Raw genomic sequence first — 20,963 nt, 5'->3', positions numbered from 1 at the left:
TACAAAACTTACAGGTAATAGTAGATATGCAAAAAATCACAGAATATTATAACACTATACTTGTGATGTATAAACTACTCATATCCTCAGTAGAAAGATTAAAAGATGAAGCAATTGAAAATACAAACTACAATTCCTCAAGGCATAAACAGCACTAGGAGATAGAAATACAAAGGACAACAGGTTAAAAAGTGAAGAGGCGAATAGAGGCCGCGTGCGCAGAGCGAGGGCCTGCTGCCTCCCCGCCCCTCCCGCAACGCTCGACCCCAGGGTTCCCCCGGCTCCTCTGCCCGCCATGGCCGACATGGAAGCAGCGTTCGACGACGCAGTGGAAGAACGAGTGATCAACGAGGAATACAAAATATGGTAACAGAACACCCCTTTTCTTTATGATTTGGTGACGACCCATGCTCTGGAGTGGCTCAGCCTAACTGCCCAGTGGCTTCCAGATGTAACCACACCAGAAGGGAAAGATTTTAGCATTCATCGACTTGTCCTGGGGACACACACATGGGATGAACAAAACCATCTTGTTATAGCCAGTGTGCAACTCCCTAATGATGATGCTCAGTTTGATGTGTCGCACTACGACAGTGAGAAAGGAGAATTTGGAGGTTTTGGTTCAGTTAGTGGAAAAATTGAAATAGAAATCAAGATCAACCATGAAGGAGAAGTAAACAGGGCCCGTTATATGCCCCAGAACCATTGTATCATCACAACAAAGACTCCTTCCAGTGATGTTCTTGTCTTTGACTATACAAAACATCCTTCTAAACCAGATCCTTCTGGAGAGTGCAACCCAGACTTGCGTCTCTGTGGACATCAAAAGGAAGGCTATGGGCTTTCTTGGAACCCAAATCTCAGTGGGCACTTACTCAATGCTTCCGATGACCACACCATCTGCCTGTGGGACATCAGTGCCGTTCCAAAGGAGGGAAAAGTGGTGGATGCGAAGACCATCTTTACAGGGCATACAGCAGTAGTAGAAGATGTTTCCTGGCATCTGCTCCATGAGTCTCTGTTTGGGGCAGTTGCTGATGATCAGAAACTTATGATTTGGGATACTCGTTCAAACAGTACTTCCAAACCAAGCCACTCAGTTGATGCTCACAATGCTGAAGTGAACTGCCTTTCTTTCAATCCTTATAGTGAGTTCATTCTTGCCACAGGATCAGCTGACAAGACTTGCCTTGTAGGATCTGAGAAATCTGAAACTTAAGTTGCATTCCTTTGAGCCACATAAGGATGAAATATTCCAGGTTCAGTGGTCACCTCACAATGAGACTATTTTGGCTTCCAGTGGTACTGATCGCAGACTGAATGTCTGGGATTTAAGTAAAATTGGAGAGGAACAATCCCCAGAAGATGCAGAAGACGGGCCACCAGAGTTGTTGTTTATTCATGGTGGTCACACTGCCAAGATATCTGATTTCTCCTGGAATCCCAATGAACCTTAGGTGATTTGCTCTATATCAGAAGACAATATCATGCAAATGTGGCAAATGGCAGAGAACATTTATAATGATGAAGACCCTGAAGGAAGCGTGAATCCAGAAGGACAAGGATCCTACATATGTCTTTATTTCCTGTGATTTTAGACTCCCCTTTTTTCTTCTCAACCCTGAGAGTGATTTAACACTGGTTTTGAGACAGACTTTGTTCAACTATCGCTCTATATAATAGGTACCACCAATAATGCTATTAGCCCAAACAGTGGGTGTTTTCTAAATATTAATGGGGGGCTTCATTCAGCAAAGCCACAGACTTACGTTGAAATTTTCTTCAGGAATTTTCTAGTAACCCAGGTCTAAAGTAGCTACAGAAGGGGGACTATTATGTGTGATTATTTTTCTTCTTATGCCATATATCCCCAAGTTTTTCAGACTCATTTAAGTAAAGGCTAGAGTGAGTAAGGAATAGAGTCAAATGAGGTAGGTGTCTGAGCCATGAAGTATAAATACTGAAAGATGTCACTTTTATTCAGGAAATAGGGGAGATTCAAGTCATATAGATTCCTGCTCGAAAATCTTGACACCTGACTTTCCAGGATGCACATTTTCATATGTAGACCAGTTTCCTCTTGGTTTCCTCAGTTAAGTCAAAACTACATGTTCCTCTTTCCCCATATATTCATATATTTTTGCTCGTTAGTGTATTTCTTGAGCTGTTTTCATGTTGTTTCTTTCCTGTCTGTGAAATGGTGTGTTTTTTTTTTGTTGTTGTTGTTTTTAACTTGGGACCACCAAGTTGTAAAGATGTATGTTTTTACCAGACAGTTACACCACAGGCAGACTGTCAAGTTGAGAAGAGTGAATCAATAACTTGTATTTGTTTTAAAAATTAAATTAATCCTTGATAAGAGTTGCTTTTTTTTAGGAGTTAGTCCTTGACCACTAGTTCGATGCCATCTCCATTTTGGGTGACCTGTTTCACCAGCAGGCCTGTTACTCTCCATAACTAACTGTGTAAGTGCTTAAAATGGAATAAATTGCTTTTCTACATTAAAAAAAAAAAGTGAAGAGGCAAAGTGAAGAGTTGTTATTCATTTGCTCTTTTCTTGTTTAATTGTGTATGCAATTAGTGTAAAATCATCATCAGATTAAAATAATGAATATTATTTGCAAGTATCATGGTAATCTCAAATTAAAAAACACCGAGGATACACAAAAAATTAAAAGCAAGCAACTAAATAATATAACCAGAGAAAATCACCTTAACTAAAAGAAAGACAGGAAGAAAGAAAACAAAAAAGGAAGACAAGACCAGAAAACAATCAGAATGCAAAGAGCAAAAATGGCAGGAGTAAGTCCTTACTTATCAATAATAACACTGAATGTAAATGGACTAAACTATCCATTCAAAAAACAGAGTAGCTGAATGGATTAAAAAAAAAATAGGGACATGACACGTATACACTGACAATAAAGGGATGGAAAAAGGTATTCCATGCCAATGGAAACCATAAAAGAAAAAGCGTAGCTATATTGATATCACTAATAGATATCAAGACAAAAACTATGAAAAGAGACAGAGAAGGTCATTATATAATGATAAAGGGCTCAATTGATCAAGAATATATGAAAATTTTAAATACATATGCACACAATACTGGAGCACCCAGATACATAAAGAAAATATTACTAGAGCTAAATAGAGAGATGGTCCTCAATAAAATAATAGCTGGAGGCTGTAACACCTCACTTACAGCAGTGGACAGATTTTTCAGACAAAAAATCAACAAAGAAACATCAGACTTATTCTGCAGCCTAGACTAAGTGGACATGATAGATATTTACAAAACATTTCATGCAACAGATGCAGAATATACATTATTTTTTCTCAGCACATGAATCATTTCTCAAGGATAGATCATATATTAGGTCACAAAACAAGTCTTAAAACATTCAAAGAAGTTGAAATAATATTAAGCATGTTCTGTGACCCTGATGGAATAAAACTATAAATCAATAACAAGAGGAATTTTGGAAACTATACAAATACATGGAAATTAAGCAATAAGCTCCTGAATGACTAGCAGATCAAGGAATAAATTAAGAAGAAAATTTAAAAATGTACTGAAACAAATAGAAATGGAAACACAACATAACAAAGCTTATAGGATATAGCAAAAGCAATAGTAAGATAGAAATTTGTAGCTATATGTGCTTACATCAGAAAAGTAGAAAAAGGTCAAATAAGCAATGTAATGATACATCTTAAATAACTGGAAAAGCAAGAGCAAACCAAATTCAAAATTAATAGAAGAAAGGAAACAATTAAAATATAGCAGAAATAAATGAAATTGAAACAAAGAAAACAATGCAAAAGATCAATGTAACCCACGGCAGCTTCTTTGAAAAGATAAACAAAATTGGCAAAGTTTTATACAAATTAAGAAAAAAACAGACTGGGCATGGTGGCTCACACCTGTAATCCCAGCACTTTGGGAGGCTGAGGAAGGCAGATCACCTTAGGTTGGGAGTTCAAGACCAGCCTAACAAGGAGAAACCCTGTCTCTACTAAAAATACAAAATTAGTCAGGCATGGTGGCACATATCTGTAATCCCAGCTACTCAGGAGGCTGAACCCGGGAGGCGGAGGTTGCAGTGAGCTGAGATCGCGCCATTGCACTCCAGCCTGGGCAACAAGAGTGAAACTCCATCTGAAACAAACAAACAAACAAACAAACAAACAAACAAACCAGAGAAGGCTCAAATAAATAAAAATAGAGATGAGAAAGAACACATTACATCCAGTACCTCAGAAAGTTAATAGATCATTAGAGGCTACTTTGAGCAACTATATGCCAATAAATTGGAAAGCCATGGAATGAACAAATTCCTAGATACATACAACCTACCAAGATTGAAACATGAAGAAATACAGACCTGCACAGAGCAATAACAAATAACACAACTGACATCATAAAAAAAAATTATCTAGCAAAGAGAAGCCCATGAAGCAAAGGCTTCACTGCTGAACTTTAGCAAACATTTACAAAATAACTAATATCAATCATACTTAAACTATTCAAAAAAAAAAAACAGAGAAACAGAGAATACTTCCAAACTAATTCTACAAGGCCAGTTTTCCTCTGATACCAAAATCAGACAAAGTCTTAAAAAAATGTAGGCCAAATATAACTGATGTACATTGATGCAAACATTTTCTGCAAAATATGAGCAAATGAAATTCAACTATACATTAAAAAGATCATTCATCATGATCAAGTGGCATTTATCCCAGATATGCAAGGATGGTTCAACATATGCAAATCAATCAATGTGATTCAACATGTCAACAGAATGAAGGACAAGAGCATATGATCATTTAAATTGATTTGAGAAAGCATTTGATAAAATTGTACATCCATTCATGCTAAAACCCTCAAAAACTGAATATAAAAGGAACATACCTCAAAATAATAGAAACCACCAATGACAGACCCACAGGCAGTATCATCCTGAGTGGAGAAAAACTAAAATCTTTTCTCTTAAGATCTGAAACATGACCAAGATGCCCACTTTTGCAACTGTCATTCGACATACTACTGGAAATTCTAGCTAGAGCAATCAGACAAGAGAAATAAATGAAGAACATCCAAATTGGAAAGGAAGAAGCCAATTATTTTTGTGTGCAGATGATATGATCTTATATATAAAAAAACCCTAAAGATTACATACAGAAACTATTAGAAGTGATAAACTCAGGAAAGTTGCAGCATACAAAATCAACATACAAAAATCAGTAGCATTTCTATATGCCAACAGTGAGCAATCTGAAAAAGAAATCAATAATGTAATCTCATTTACAATAGCCACAAATAAAATCAATTATCTAGGAATGAAATTATTCAAAGAAGTGAAAGATCTCTACAATGAAAATGATAAAATGCTGATGAAATAAATTGGCAAGGACACCAGAAGATGCAAAAAATACTCGATGTTCGTAGATTGGAAGAATCATTGTTATTAAAATGTCCATACTACCCAAAGCAATCTGCTGATTCAGTGAAATCCCTATCAAAATGCCAGTGATATTCTTTACAAAAATAGAAAAAAAAATGTAAAATTTGTATGGAAACACAAAAGACCCAGAACAGCCAAATACATCTTGGGGAAAAAATAACAACACTGGAGGAATCATATTACCTAACTTCAAATTGTACTACAGAGCTATGTTAATGAAAACAGCATGGTAGTGGCATAAAAACAGACACATAAACTGATGGAGCAGAATAGATAACCCAGAAACAAATCCGTGCAACTACAGTGAACTCATTTTTGACAAAATGCCAAGAACATACACCGGGGAAAGGACAGTCTCTTCAACAAATAGTGCAGAGGAAACCGGATATCCATATGTAGAAGAATGAAACTAGACCCCTATCTGTTGCCATATACAAAAATCTAATCAAAATGGATTAAAAACTTAAATCTAAGACCTCAAACTATGTAGAAAACCCTGGAGAAAGTCTCCACGACATTGGACTTCGCAAAAATATCTTGAGCAATTCTCCACAAACACAGACAGCCAAAACAAAAAATGGACAAATGGGATTACATCAAGTTGAAAAGCTTCTGCACAGCAAAGAAAATAATCAACAAAGTGAAGAGATAACCCGCAGAATGGGAGAAAATATTTGTACTCTATTCATCTGACAAGGGATTAACAACTGGAATATATAAGGAGCCCAAACTATTGTATGAAAAACAATCTAATAATCTGATTTAAAAATGGGCAAAAGATCTGAATAGACATTTCTCAAAGGAGGACAAACAAATAGTTAACAGGTATATAAAAAGGTGCTCAACATTACTGATTATCAGAGAAATGAAAAGCAAAACTACAATAGGATATCATCTCACCTCAATTAAAATGATTTTTATCCAAAAGCAGTAACAGATGTTGTCAAGCATGTGGATACAAGGGGACCTTCATATACTATTGGGGGGAATTTAAATTAGTGCAACCACTGTGCAGAACAATATGGAAGTTCCTCAAAAAACTAAAAATATAACTACTATATGACCCAGAATCCCACTGCTAGGTATACACCCAAAAGAAAGGAAATCAAGATATTGAAGTGATATCTACAGTCCCATGCTAATTGCAGCACTATTCACAATAGCCAATATTTGGAAGCAACCTGTGTCCATCAACAGATGAATGGATAAAGAAAATGTGTACATATACACAGTGGAGTACCATAAAAAATGCAATTCTGGTATTTGCAACAACATGGATGGAACTGGAGGTCATTCTGTTAAGTGAAATAAGCCAGGCACAGAAAAACAAACTTTGCATGTTCTGACTTATTTATGGGAACTAAAAATTAAAATAATTGAACACATAGAGATAGAGAGTAGAAGGGTGGTTACCAGCACCTGGGAGGGGTTGCGTAGTGGAGAATGTGGGGATGGTTAATGCATGCCAAAAATGGAAAGAATGAATAAAATCTAATATTTTGATAGCAGACAGAGTGACTATTGTCAATAATAATTGAATTATACATTTAAAATGACTAAAATAGTATAATTGGATGGTTTGTAACACAAAGGATAAAGGATTGAGGTGATGTATAGCCCATTTATCCTGATATGATTGTTATGCATTGCATGGCTATATCAAAGTATCTCATGTACTTCATAAATATATACACCTACCATTACCCACAAAAATAAAAAATAAGAATTTAAGAAAGTAACTCTACATTACATTATCAGCCTGTTTTATGATATCTCTTTGTATGTAAAGAGATATCATAAAAGAAAAAGAGCAAATTACATTACTTTTTTTTTATTTGTGTGTAAGTGCAGTTCAGTTCACTTTGCATTATTTTTCTTTTATTTTTCCTAGCTCTGGTGCTGTACTTGGCAAATGTCAGTTACTAAATATATACCTGTTGAATGAAAATGATTTAAACTAAAAAATGGGGAAGCTTGAAAGTTTTATTTTCAATCTTGAGTTTATTAATATTTTCCTCCTACTCATAATTGCTTTTTCCTTACTCTGGGCATTGTTCAAGATCTGTTATAATGGAAAGGCAGGAAGAAATGCCATTTAAATAAAAAGTAAGAAAAAAATAGATGTATATATCTTGGTTACCTATGAAGGATGTAGATATTTCTTGTGCATAATTGGAACTTTAATTTTCAAAAATCTATAGCAAAGAAATGGAGGTATGGGACAGCTCACTGTAGCTGAATTACAAGCAAGGAAAAATGAAGAATTGCCCTTTGAATAGCACGCAAGTAATAAAAGCTAAGGTGCTAGGGTAAACAAGGCGGGGGAAGTGTTCTGAAGATGAAAGTATTAGAAACTATAAAGAGTTAGCTATTCAGAGGAATGCAGAGGTACAGCAAGGTAGCATTAAGTAGCTTATACTGATTCATTTTTAAAGAACTTCCGCACGGCTAAAGAAAGTATCATCAGAGTAAACAGACTACTTACAGAATGGGGAAAAAATTTGCAATCTATCCATCTGGCAAAGTCTAATATCCAGAGTCTACCAGGAACTTAAACAAATTTACAAGAAAAAAAAAACCCATGAAAAAGTGAGCAAAGGACATGTACAGGCACTTCTCCAAAGAAAACATTCATGCAGCCGACAAACATATGAAAAAAAGTACAACATCACTAATCATTAGAGAAATGCAAATCAAAATCACAATGAGATACCACCTTTCCCCAGTCAGAGTGGTGATTATTAAAAAGTCAAAAAACAACAGATGCTGGTGAGGGTGCAGAGAAAAAGGAATAGTTTTGCACTGTTGGTGGGAATGTAAATTAGTTCAATCATTGTAGAAGACAGTGTGGTGATTCCTCAAAGATCTAGAAGAAGAAATACCATTTGACCCAGCAATCCCATTACTGGGTATATACCCAAAGAAATATAAATCGTTCTATTTTAAAGATACATGCACATGTATGTTCATTGTAGTACTATTCACAATAACCAAGACATGGAATCAACCCAAATGCCCATCAACAATAGACTGGATCAAGAAAATGTGGTACATATATCCCATGGAATACTATGTGACCAAAAAAAAGGAATGAGGTCATGTCCTTTGCAGGGACATGGATGAAGCTGGAAGCCATCATTCTCAGCAAACTAACACAGGAACAGGAAACCAAACACCGCATGTTCTCACTCATAAGTGGGAGCTGAACAATGAGAACATACAGACACATGGTGAGGAACAACACATATTGGGGCCTGCCAGGGGTAAGGGGAAAGGAAGGCATAAGGAAGAATAGCTAATGGACGCTGGGCTTAATACCTAGGTGATGGGTTGATAGGTGCAGCAAACCCATGGCACACATTTACCTATGTAACAAACCTGTACAACCTGCACATGTACCCTGGATCTTAAAATAAAAGTTGGAAATAAAAAAAGTACAAAAAAAGAAGTAAAATTTTTAATCATTATTGACTTTATATTTGTAGAGATTGAGGAAAGTTTGAGTTTTAGGAGCAGGCTGAGGCTTCAGGCATTGACATTTGAGGAAGTGGAGATAACATTCACATAGTCACGGATCATGGACCACATAGACCATCTTAGTTTTCTATAAATATTGTTTGCTTTATCATGCCTGCTGGCAAAAATTGATGAAATCATTTTGGAACTATCAAGAGTTACAGCTTTTGGATGCATGTACTTGGACATATTTAATAGAAAATCAGAAACACAGGAGTGGAAATACAAAATGCTCTTGTACACTGACACGTTTGTGGATCATCAGTTCCTAGGATATATTAAAAACAAAAAGGTATAAAGAAGACTAGGAATTGTATTGTAAAATGGAGCAAAGAAGAAATAGCTTATAAGGGAAAATAAAATCAAGTGGCCGGAATAGTAGAAAAAGATACAGAAAAAGTTGATATTAAACTATCAGCATCAAATTAGGCCACAGATTATAGAGGAATTAAAAATGGCTATTATTAATTAGAAGACTGTGAATGGTTGTAGCAAGAGTGATTTTAGTAAAATCATAATAGAAATCAGATTTCAGTGGTTGTAGAAACTAGTAGAAGAAAAAATAGATATAAGAAGAATGATGGTAAGACTACTAGAAATTATTGATGCTGCCCTACTAGATGAAATGATTTAGGACATTGGTCTGGGAAGGGAAGTGACTTTTTGGTGAAGACCTTAAAAACTTCTAGTAGTTTTATAGTTTTGGATCTTATATTAATGTCTTCAGTCCATTTTAGTTGATTTTTTAAGTGGCGAAAGATAGTTTCATTCTTCTGCATATGGATATCCAATTTTCCCAGCACCATTTATTGAAGAAACTGTTCTTCCCCAATGTGTGTTCTTGGCACTCGTGTCAAAGACCAGTTGGATGTACGTGCATGAATTTATTTCTGGGGCTTTTCCTTTTGTTTCATTTTGTTCTATTTTAAGTCTGTTTTTACACCAATACCAGGCTGTTATAGATACTACAGTGTTTTAGTATATTTTGAAGTCCGGTAGAGTGGTGCCTCCTGCTTTGTTGTTTTTGCTCAAAATTACTTTGGGTATGTGGGGTCTTTTATGGTTCTACATGAATTTTAGGATAACTTTTCCTATTTTTGTTAAGGGTTTCATTGGTATTTTGATAGGTATTTCATTGAGTTTATAGATAACTTTGGGTAGTAAGAACGTTTTAACAGTATTTTTTTAATCCATGACAAAATATTTATCTACTTATTTATTTCATAGTTTTTTTTGTAGTTTTCATTGTAGAAATCTTTTATCTTCTCAGTTAAATTAATTCCTAGGTATTTTATATTTTTGACCACTATTGTAAATAGGGTTGCTTTCTTAATTTCTTTTTCATTATCAGCATGTACAAATGGTATTGATTTTTGTATGCTAATTTTGTATCCTGCAATTTTACTGAATTGATTAGTTCTAACATTTTTTTGGTGTCGTCTATAGGATTTTCTATATATAAGATCATGTCACCTGCAAACAGGAACAATTTAATTTCCTTCTTTCTCATTTGGATGTCCCTTCTTTCTTTCTCTTGTCTGTGTTGAGGACTCTTAGTGCTATGTTCAATAAAAGTAATCAAAGTGGGCATTCTTGTCTTATTCCATATTTTCACATGTGAAGTGAAAGCTTTCCACTTTCCCTCTTCAGTATGACACTAGTTGTGTTTTTCTTATATAAGGCCTTTATTGTGTTAAGGGACATTCCTTTTATATTTAAGTTGTCGAGAATTTTATGATGAAGGAATGTTGGACTTTATCACATGCTTTTTTGCATTTATAGATTCAATCATGTGGTTTTTGTCCTTCATTCTATTAATATAACATTTATTTGTTTGCATATTTTGAACTATCCTCGCATCCTTGGGATTAATCTCACTTGAACATAATGAATAATATTTTATGTATGCTTTTGGATCCTGTTTGCTACTCTTTCATTGAGAATTTTTGCATCTGTGTTCATCAAGAATATTGACTTGTAGTTTTGCCTTTTTTACTGTGTCTTTGTCTGGTTTTGGTATTAAGGTAATACTGACCATGTAGAATGAGTTTAGAATTCCTCCTTCTTCAATTTTTTGAAGAGGTTAAGTACAATTGGTATTAGTTATTCTATACATGTTTGGTAGAATTTAGCAGTGAAGTCATTGTGTGTGTGTGGTTTTTGTTTGTTTGTTTGTTGTTTGTTTGTTTTGTTTTGTTGTTTTTTACTCGATGGGAGATTTTCTATTACTGATTCAATACGATTACTCATCATTGCTCTGTTAAGGTTTTCTATTTCTTTATAATTCAGTCTTGGGAGGTTGGAGGTGTTCAGTTATTTGTTCACTTCTGAATTTTCCAATTTGTTGGTGTACATTTGTTCATAATAGTCTCTTATAATCCTTTATATTTCTGTGGTATTAGTTGAGATGTCTTCTTTTTTATCTCTGATTTTAATACTCAAGTATTCTCTCTTTTTTTCTTAGTCTAGCTTCCAGCTAAAGGTTTCTTTGTTCTTTTAGAAAATGAGTTCTTTATTTCATTAATCTATTGTATTTTTTTCTCTTTTTTGTTTATTTCTGCTCTGATATGTATTATACTTTTTCTCTAATAATGTTGGACTTGGTTTGATCTTGATTTTCTAGTTCTTTTTTTATGCATTATGGAACCTTTAATTTTCATGTGATTTCTGTACATAAGGAGTATGAGAGTAACCCTTTTACAAATGGAACTAATTTACTAGAACAATGACAAAACTGAACTGGTATTTGATGTGAAGCCACAAAAGTTTAAGCTTCAAATCCAGCCAAGAAGTTTGTTACAATCTCTTTCAGCTTTGCATCTGATTCTCCTGATATCTTTCCATCAGCCCTGATAGTGTCCAACAGGGGTTGGTGCTGGCTGACAAAATGAGACAAGAAAGCATTCTCAAACTTTGTAATCTTGCTGGGCTCCAGTTTATCAAGAGACCCCCTTACACTCATGTAGATAACAGTTCTTCAATAGCCATGGGAGAATACCGTCCTTGCTTCAGCAACTCAGTTAGAAGCACGCCACTCGTAGTACAGTATTAGTTTGTTTATTTGAGCTCTTTTTACTTTTTTTTTTTTTTTTTTGAGATGGAGTCTTGCTCTGTCGCCCAGGTTGTAGTGCAGTGACCTGAACTCGACTCACTGCAATCTCTGCCTCCCAGGTTCAAGCAATTCTCCTCATTATTTATTTTAGTCATTGTATTTTTCACTCCAGGATTTCTGTTAAATTTTAAAAAATTAGTTCAATATCTCTGATAAATTTCTCTGATAATCTTGAATCATTTCTCTGTGTTTCCTTGATATTCACAGAACTTCTTTAAAACAGCTATTTTGAATTCTTTGTTTGCAAGATCACATATCTCCATAACTTTAAGGTCAGTCTCTGACAACTTATTCTGTATGCTTGGTGAGTTCACATTTCTCTGAATGTTCTTTATGCTTGTGGACATGCAATATGTTCTCCACATGGAGGGATTCCATATATTAATCTTCATATTCTGGCTTTGTTTGTGTCTGACCTTCTTTGGTGAGTCTTCCAGATATTCTAAGCAGACTGTTATGTTCCATGAGCCCATGGACACTGCAGCTGTCTCAGCACTGGAGGGCGTTCTAAGCCCATGTGTATTGTGAGTCTTATTAGGGCTCCGAGACTGGCATGGTTCTTCCATGTGGGCTTTCTCACCTGGGGAAGAACAAGGAGGGTACCTAGGCTGGCCAGGAACCCTGCCTGTAAGCCTGTCTCAGTGGCCCAAACACGAGTGCCTCCCAGGATTATTCTGCACAGTTGGGACTGCAGAGAGAACACCTTGAGCCAAGACTGGACCGCCAATATCTGCTGTGGGATGAAAGCTAGTGAGTGTGCCCAGATGGCCTACATGGATGTGTCTACCAGTGTTTCCTTGAAAGGGCAGAGAGGTTTCCCATCTGCAGAAAGAAGGGCTAGAGCTGAGACTGTCCCCCTCAGGATTTGCTGTTACATAGAGGCTGTTCAGCCCTAGCACATCTCATTGGTTCAGGTGGGTGCTTGTTTCTCAGCAGGTCACTTCACAGGTGGAATAGATTCTCCAACTGCAGTGAGAAGGGCTGAAACTGAGACTGGGTCTCCTGAGGATCAGCTGTGGTGCAGAGGCTGACAACCCTGTTTTGTTATATAATTCTAGCGGAAATATCATGTTAGGTTGAGGTCATCTGTCAGGGTAGATATGGTGGTATACATTTGCTATTTAAAGTATTCTATAATTGTGATAGATTAACTCTGGGACTGAAAGTTTCAACTGACTTTCAAGGAGAGGAAGTCACACTAGCAAGGATGATTTTAATTGGAGAGTATAGAGTTTAGAACAAGGAAGAGAAGGTAGAAGTTTTTGTGGTAAATTTAGGAGGTAAGTAATATAGATCTGCGTGTGGTAGTAGTAGAAATTAAAGAAGAAAGTTATTCAGAGGTTGAAGGGAAAAAGAAAAGTTCTGAGAACTATTCTGATACAGTGCATGAAGAAGAGAAAAACTAAATGACTAAGGAATCGAGACTGAATGGGTAGATGACAAGGAGTCAGATTTTTAAATTGTTATTTTAGGGTGGAAATAACAATTTTATTTTAACCATTTAAATTTTATGATAAAAAAAGATGTTATGTAAAAATGTTCAGGAGAAAACCACATCAAAGAGAAATATCTTACAGACAGAATTGATTGCATGACATATTTCTTACCAGCAAATTTTACCACTAATTAGTGAACCTCTATAAGGGGACGAGCATTTCTTGTCACAAAAATGAAAATGTCAAGGCTCAAGGTACTTTAATTAGTTCAGTGTAATTCTGCATAGTAATAAAATTATTCATAGCTAAGTTATGGCCTTTGATGTTTAATTCTTACTATTTGGGGAAACTACATCTTTATTCAGCAGTCATTTCTCTTTGGGCTTTATAGCTAGTTTTCAGGATCCCATCACTTACTAACCAATCTCTAGATTCTCCAATCAAGACTTTTCATGGAAATTTTTCACTCGTGTGCCTTCAAAGAGATGTCCATAATCTGCTGATTTAAAACTGTCTCCATATTTAAACTGCATATAAAATGTTTAAAGACAATGTAACAGCAATCTGTTATGTATAATGTGAAGGTGATTAGAAATATATAGATGAAACATCAGAGCAAGAAAGGAATATTTAAAATTTGGCCACAAAGGAATAATTACCACAAAAAATAAAGATAGGAATATGATGCTGATAATAAAAATAAAAACAAATTATTAACTATAATTATTTCCATTTTGTAATTGAGGAAGCTGGAGTGTAAGGAGTGGGTTGAGAAGCTCATGAAAGTTTTTAAAGGCAATCTGGTTCTGCATCTTAAATTCTTCAGGGTCTCTGTAACACAGCATCTGATGGCACAAAGTAGCAGCGTTCAGACCTGACTATGTTAGCGTCTCTCCAGCTGCCAGTAAAAGGACGCTTGACTGAGGGTGCTATAAACAATAGCGGCCTATGTTCCTCATGTTTTAGAAATTGTAGAGATAATTGGTCCTGTGGATGGGCCCAAGTCTTTTATAAACTTCCACTCTACCACCCTCTGTGTGTCACTATCATCTCTCCTTGTGGTCATAGAACATCACCGTCATGGGTCCAATTGTACACAGTATTGTACCAAATCAGAATGAAAGAAATTAGAGAACTCCCTGTGCTTCTCCTCTCCTTTATTCTCTGTTCTCTTCTCTGTTTTTTTTTCTTTTTTCCTTCCTTCCTCTCATAATCCGTCTCCTCTCCTTCCTCCTCTTTATCTCTCTGTCTCTCTCTCTCTCACACACAGACACAAACACATCATGATGGAAAACTTTTGACTCCCAGAAAATTGTACTCTTATATTTGTATATTTCTGGTTACAAATTGCCTCCTAATATGTGGACAAATGATGAGAGGTGGGTAAGTTAACTAAGATGAAGTGGGTATTGGTTGTTAGATAGCAAACCTTCATTATCTCTCTCGTTGCTTTTAGTTTCCAAAGGGAAAAGTATTTACTTGGAAACATGATTAAGAACATAACACTTTAGATCCATAATGCCAGGTGTTAAATCTCAGTACCAAAGCTTATATAGGAGTAACTTTGGAAAATTTAGCTAAATGCTCTGTTCTTCAGTCCTTTATTCTGTGGATTTGAATAATAATGACACATCTAGTAAATAGGTCTAAGTAAAGCAGCGAGTGTTATCACATATTAGTTTTATTTGTTATCATTACTATTATCATTCAAACATAAGTCACATGAAATAATTTAACTGCATATTCTACATGCATTTTCTTGCTTTTTCAGTTAAGGTCAACTTTAGATGAAATCTACCACTGGATCTTGCGTTTATCGCCACCTGATATTTTATGCAAGTTATACACATAGACTTAAAATTGTGGTGTTTTAAGAATTTTTCAAGGTATGGAGATAGAGCAGAGAAGAGAACTAAGAATGGAATTCCCACATCTTGAGGTTGGGAAAAAGTAGACAACAGATGGATAACAAAATTTCCAAAGGTAGATTATTTCAGTGCTAGAAAAGCCAGAAAAGAGAATTTGAAAAATCAGATGCTCTGAACTGGTTAAAGAAGTAAAGGTTTAGAATAAACCATATAGTTGTACTTTGCACGTTTGTTTGTCACCTTCTAGAGAACATTGATTCATTAGGGATATAAACCAATTTGAAGTTAGTTAATTAAAAGTAGATTGGGAAATAAGTGAGAGAAAGTCATTCCTGACAAAGTTTTCTTGCACAGCAGTGCTGCCAGGAGTCGGGATTGATGGGAGGGTAGGATGTAGAGAAGATATGATTCAGCTTTCATAAAGAAGTATGGTGGCAGAAGGAACTAGTCAGATGCCATGGTCCTAGTTAGAAGACATGAGTCAGTGATTGACCAGTTCCTAAGTGTGACTAGACAGTGTGACTTGTCACACTGTAAACAAGAGTTAAGACTGACTGGAACATAAATTGTAACTTGAATGATCCAATCTTAGCAAGTGCTGAAACTCATGGCTCCTCTCTTTTGCATTAGATATTAGTTCTGAGGTTGGAGGAAGACAATCATGATTGTTACCACGATATCATATCTAGAAAACTTAACCAGGCTTACTGGGCTTAGGGTTCCTAATACTCTGTGGCATCATTGGATCAGAAACTACCATGGACCTAAAACCGTAGAAAGTCATCATCTGTAATCTTAACTTAAAGAAACTGAAACATGAAAGACAGTGCTAAAAGAGGTGGACTTCTTTCCTCACATACACAAGACAGATTATTTTATATTTAGAATGAAATGTGTGTGTCTGCTGGTTGATGACTGAGTAAAATAGATATGGTGAGTAGATTTGTGATTGACATGAATGCTAATCTTACACTAAGTAAGTTGCATTACATTACAACAGAAAAACATAAAAGGTCATGTTTGATGAAAATCAGCTTTGGAAGAATCCATAGTTCATGAATATAACCTTCAATAAAGGGAAATGTAAATCACAGAAATGTTACCAAGAGAGGAAAGTAAGCATCAGTGTTTGATATGGTAGTCTATTAACTGATGTAATGGAAACGAAGAACTTTCTACTGAATCACATGGGTAGAAAGGAAAATGGGCCTCTGTCATTTCATAGGTCCTCTGTCATTTAAACTAACTCAGGGAGATTGAAAGGACAGTAATTTCTTAAGCTAAATATGCACAGTTATTTAACAAATGTTGAGAGAAGTCAGGAAAAAGTCAGAGAAAAGTCAGGGTGCCTCATTCAATTTCATTTTCCTTATTGGTGTTGATTATTATTTAAAAACTTTCACATTTGGGCTAATACATTTATCCCTTATTTGTTGAGGGAAATAATTCACATTTCATGGTGATAAAATTTCTTATGCTTTTTTGAGTTTTGAATACAACACATATATCATTAATAAAAGCTGAATAAAACAGAAATATTTAACTTAATTATCTAATATTAGGTACATATCCATATAATTACTACCCAGAACAAGAAGTAAATATTGATGGCACCTCAGAACCCTCTTCCCCCACCTTATATACCTTTCTTACCACATTCCACTCATTCTGTAAAGGGTTCTACTCTCCTGAATTTTATGGTTTTGAAAAAAAAAATTGCTCTTGTTTGGTTATTGCATTTTGTTATTTAAGAGAAACCCATACTAAATAGTTTTGCCCATTTTTAAGCTTTAGTGAAAAGAAATAATGAAGTATGTATAGTTTTGTGCCTGTCTTCTTTTCCTCAAATGTTGACATAAATAGTAGTTCACTATAGGGATTCAAACCGCAGGATCTGTGGAGACAGAAGACTCAGTGAATTTAAAATTTGGACAATGGAAATTGTCAATTTGAAGAATTGTAGAAAAAAAAGGAATAAGAAAAATAAACAGGGCCTAAAGGACCCAAGAGATGCTACCAGCACTACCAAAGTATACATTGTGTAAGCCCCAGGAGAAGAGATTGAGAATGAACAGAACATAATAGTGATTATGTATATACATACATGAATATCTATATTCAAATATAGATATAATCTTCACATTAACATGTCTGTATCTATGCACATACACGTACATATATAAATAATAATAACTGAAAACCTTCTAAATTTGAGGAAGGTAGCTATTTATCCAAGAACTACAATGAAGTTCAGGAAGGATAAATTCAAAGATATTTATACCACAACATACTACAATCAATTTATTCAAAATAAGAAACAAACAAAGCCCACCACCAGAAAACATTCCCTGGCAAACTCTATGAAACATTTAAAGAATTAACATCTGTCCTACTCAAATTCTTCCAAAAAATAGAAGTGGAGGGCACATCCTGACACGTTCTGTGATGCCAACATTACCCTGATATCAAAGCGAGACAGTTACCACAAGAAAAGAAAACTGCAGACTAATATACCTTATGAATACAGATGTAAAACATACTCACCAGAACACTAGCAATCCTAATCCAACAGTGCATTGGAATGATTATAAACTATGTCCAAGTGGGATTTATCTCAGGCATGCACGGTTGTTCGACATAGGATATCAATCAATGTTTTATACCACATCAATAGAATGAAGGAAAACACATACAAACACATACATACACAGAATCATCTCAATATATGCAGAAAGACATCTAACAGAATTTAACACTCTTTTATAATAGAAACACTCATCAAACTAGGAATAGAACGGAACTTAACATCTTGAAAGGCATTTACCAAAAATCCTATTACGCTCACTGATGAAAGACTGAAAGCCTTTCTCTAAGATCAGAAACAAGATTAAATGCCCATTATCCCCACTACAACATTACACTGGAAGTCCTAGCTAAAACAATAAGACAACTGTATGAACACCATTGCAATCAAGATAGATAATATTTCCATCACCTTTCAAATTCCCTTGTGCCCTTTTACAATACATCCATTTCCACAAAAGCCATGTCCTGACAAACACTGATTTATTTTCTGTCCTTTAATTTTGTCTTTTTCAGAGTGTCATAGAACTTGAATCATACAGGATGTCGCCTTGAGTTTGGCATTATGACTTGGCAAAATGCATTTAAGATTCATCCACATCCATCGTCATCCATATCAGTGCTTTGTTTCTTTTTACTTCAAACTTCTATTCCATTGTAAAAATATACCATAGTGAATTTGTCCATTAAACAATTGAAGGACAAATGTTGTTCTAAGTTCTGGTAATTACAAATAGAGCCACTTTAAACATATGCCTACAGATACAGTGGTATCTCCCTTATCAGAGGGGCTACATTCTAATAACTCCAGTGAATGCCTGAAACCGTGACTGGTACCAAAGCCGATATATATTATGTTTTTCTGTATATATACTTATGATAACATTTATGATACTATAAAATAGGTATAGTAAGAGATTAAAAACTAATAATAAAATAGAACAATTATAATATGCTATAATAAAAGCTATGTGGGCATCTCTCTCTCTCTTTCTCTTTTCTCTCTCTCTCACAAAATGTCTTATTATACTGGACTCACCCATCTTGTGATGACATGAGATCATAAAATTATTATGTAATGAGATAAAGTGAAGTGAATAATGTAGTTGCTGTGTTAGAGCGTTAGCCTACTATTGAATTTCTGAGTATAGGTGAATAAAACCGTGGAAAGTGAAACTGTGGATAAAAGGAAACTAGTGTATTTTGTGTTGACATATGCATGATTTAATCTATTTCTTCTTAAGTGGACATTGGTAATTTACGTCTTTAAAGTTAGTCCCTTTTTTCCAAGTTATCAAATTTATAAGCATAAAGTTCTTCATATTATTTTCTTATCTTTTTGGTATTTTTATGCATGATATCTATTTATTCTGTAATTATTCTAAATATTTAAATTATTTTGTCAGACTATTCAACATTCACATTCATTTAAACTAAATTGTTTTCTTTGCTGTGTTTCTTAGCAATAGATTTCTTTACATCATTTGGAAATTTGATTTACCAAATATTTTGAAGACAGTTTTCCATTGCTGCCCACCTCAACCATATTTGCTCTTAAAATTTCATGTGGTTTTGTGGTCGTTTTTATTATTTTTGGGACTGCAGCATTGGTGATTTAGGCCTTCTGCGTCTGCATGGATTTGGGAATTTCAAAATAGCAGCCAGACACATTATAGCTTTAATTTCTGGTTGCATAACTATATGTCCTTTTTTCTATGAATATGGTGCCACACTTTGTTACAGACCAGAACCCCAAGAAGTGGTTGGCAACTGCTCTTTTTATGTCTTCATAAACTGGAGACCCCATCACCGGCCTCTCCTCAGAGAACACAGGCTTTCAATTCTGACTGACTTTTGCTTTCCACTTCAAAATGAACAATTGTTGTCCACATCATCCTTCAGGAACTAATCTTCTGGTCACATCTCTTTCCACCTAGACACAGAGCTAAGTAGACCTAAAGTGTCAAAAATTCCCACAGATTATTCACATAAAATAGTTTGTTCAGTTTCAACTGTATGGAAATAGTTAACTTTCTTTTTGAAAGTCATATATTTCTAAGGTCCTTTTGATTTGTTATCTGTGTATGCATAAAAGAAAGGAGTTGCCTCGAAGTGTTTCACAGAGCAATGCTAATCAGTTCAACTTCTGTTATTTACTGAACTTTCTAGTCACAAATTTTGTTAAATTGAGATGTTTCCAGGAACGCTGTGGTTATAAGCACAGCAGAACAATGTAAAGCAGCTTGGATGCTGTTTGGACTGTGCACACAGATTAAAAAAGCAAATAAAGTAAAAAAACAGTTCGCTACTAGAAAGGCTAGAAAGGGGAAATACTATTAAACTAATGAATTGATTTAAAAAATAAATATTCATGATACCACTTAACAGTTTAGAATTTATGAGTATAATTATATCAATCGCTTTGAATGAAACTGTTTAGAAAATGTTCTAAAAGAAAGAATTATTGAAGAATCAGAAAACTGTTGGAACAAAAGGGGACATGAGGCCAGATATGAATCATGCTTTCTTTCCAAAGAAAACTAACAATAAGGGTAGTGAATTAGACAGAAGATAGCATCCCAATTCCATTAAACTAATATATTTGAACTTACAGTCTCATATGAATTCCTTGTTTTTGTCTAGAATTTTATATGCCTTGCTGTTCATGAAAGTATTTATGTTAGTAATGTTGCAATAGAGTATATTACATCTTTTATACGTAAAATCTTTGAAGGAAAAAAAGCACTCCTGTTTAATTAGTTTCTGGGTTTGACTTAATAGAATATTTCTTTCAAAATCTAAGGACACTGCCACAGAGAGCAGGAGAGCCTGAGGACTGCTTGGCTGGGGCTGAGTGTGGTTACCCCACACTGCAGCCACAGCCAACATCAGCTCACACCACTTGGGACCCAGAGGGTCATCCTGCCATGGGGGCAGCCATTGCTACAACCACACTGGTTGCCCAGGGGCCTGACAACCT

General features: G+C 35.1%; 1 pseudogene; it reads left to right on the top strand.

Moving 5' to 3' along the window:
- The first annotated feature begins 213 nt into the window (after positions 1-213).
- On the top strand, positions 214-2,495 carry LOC105493230 (histone-binding protein RBBP4 pseudogene; annotated as a pseudogene).
- Positions 2,496-20,963: the final 18,468 nt, after the last annotated feature.

Source organism: Macaca nemestrina, chromosome 11, assembly GCF_043159975.1.
Source record: "Macaca nemestrina isolate mMacNem1 chromosome 11, mMacNem.hap1, whole genome shotgun sequence".
NCBI lineage: Eukaryota > Metazoa > Chordata > Mammalia > Primates > Cercopithecidae > Macaca > Macaca nemestrina.
This window is presented reverse-complemented; position numbering and strand designations above follow the sequence as displayed.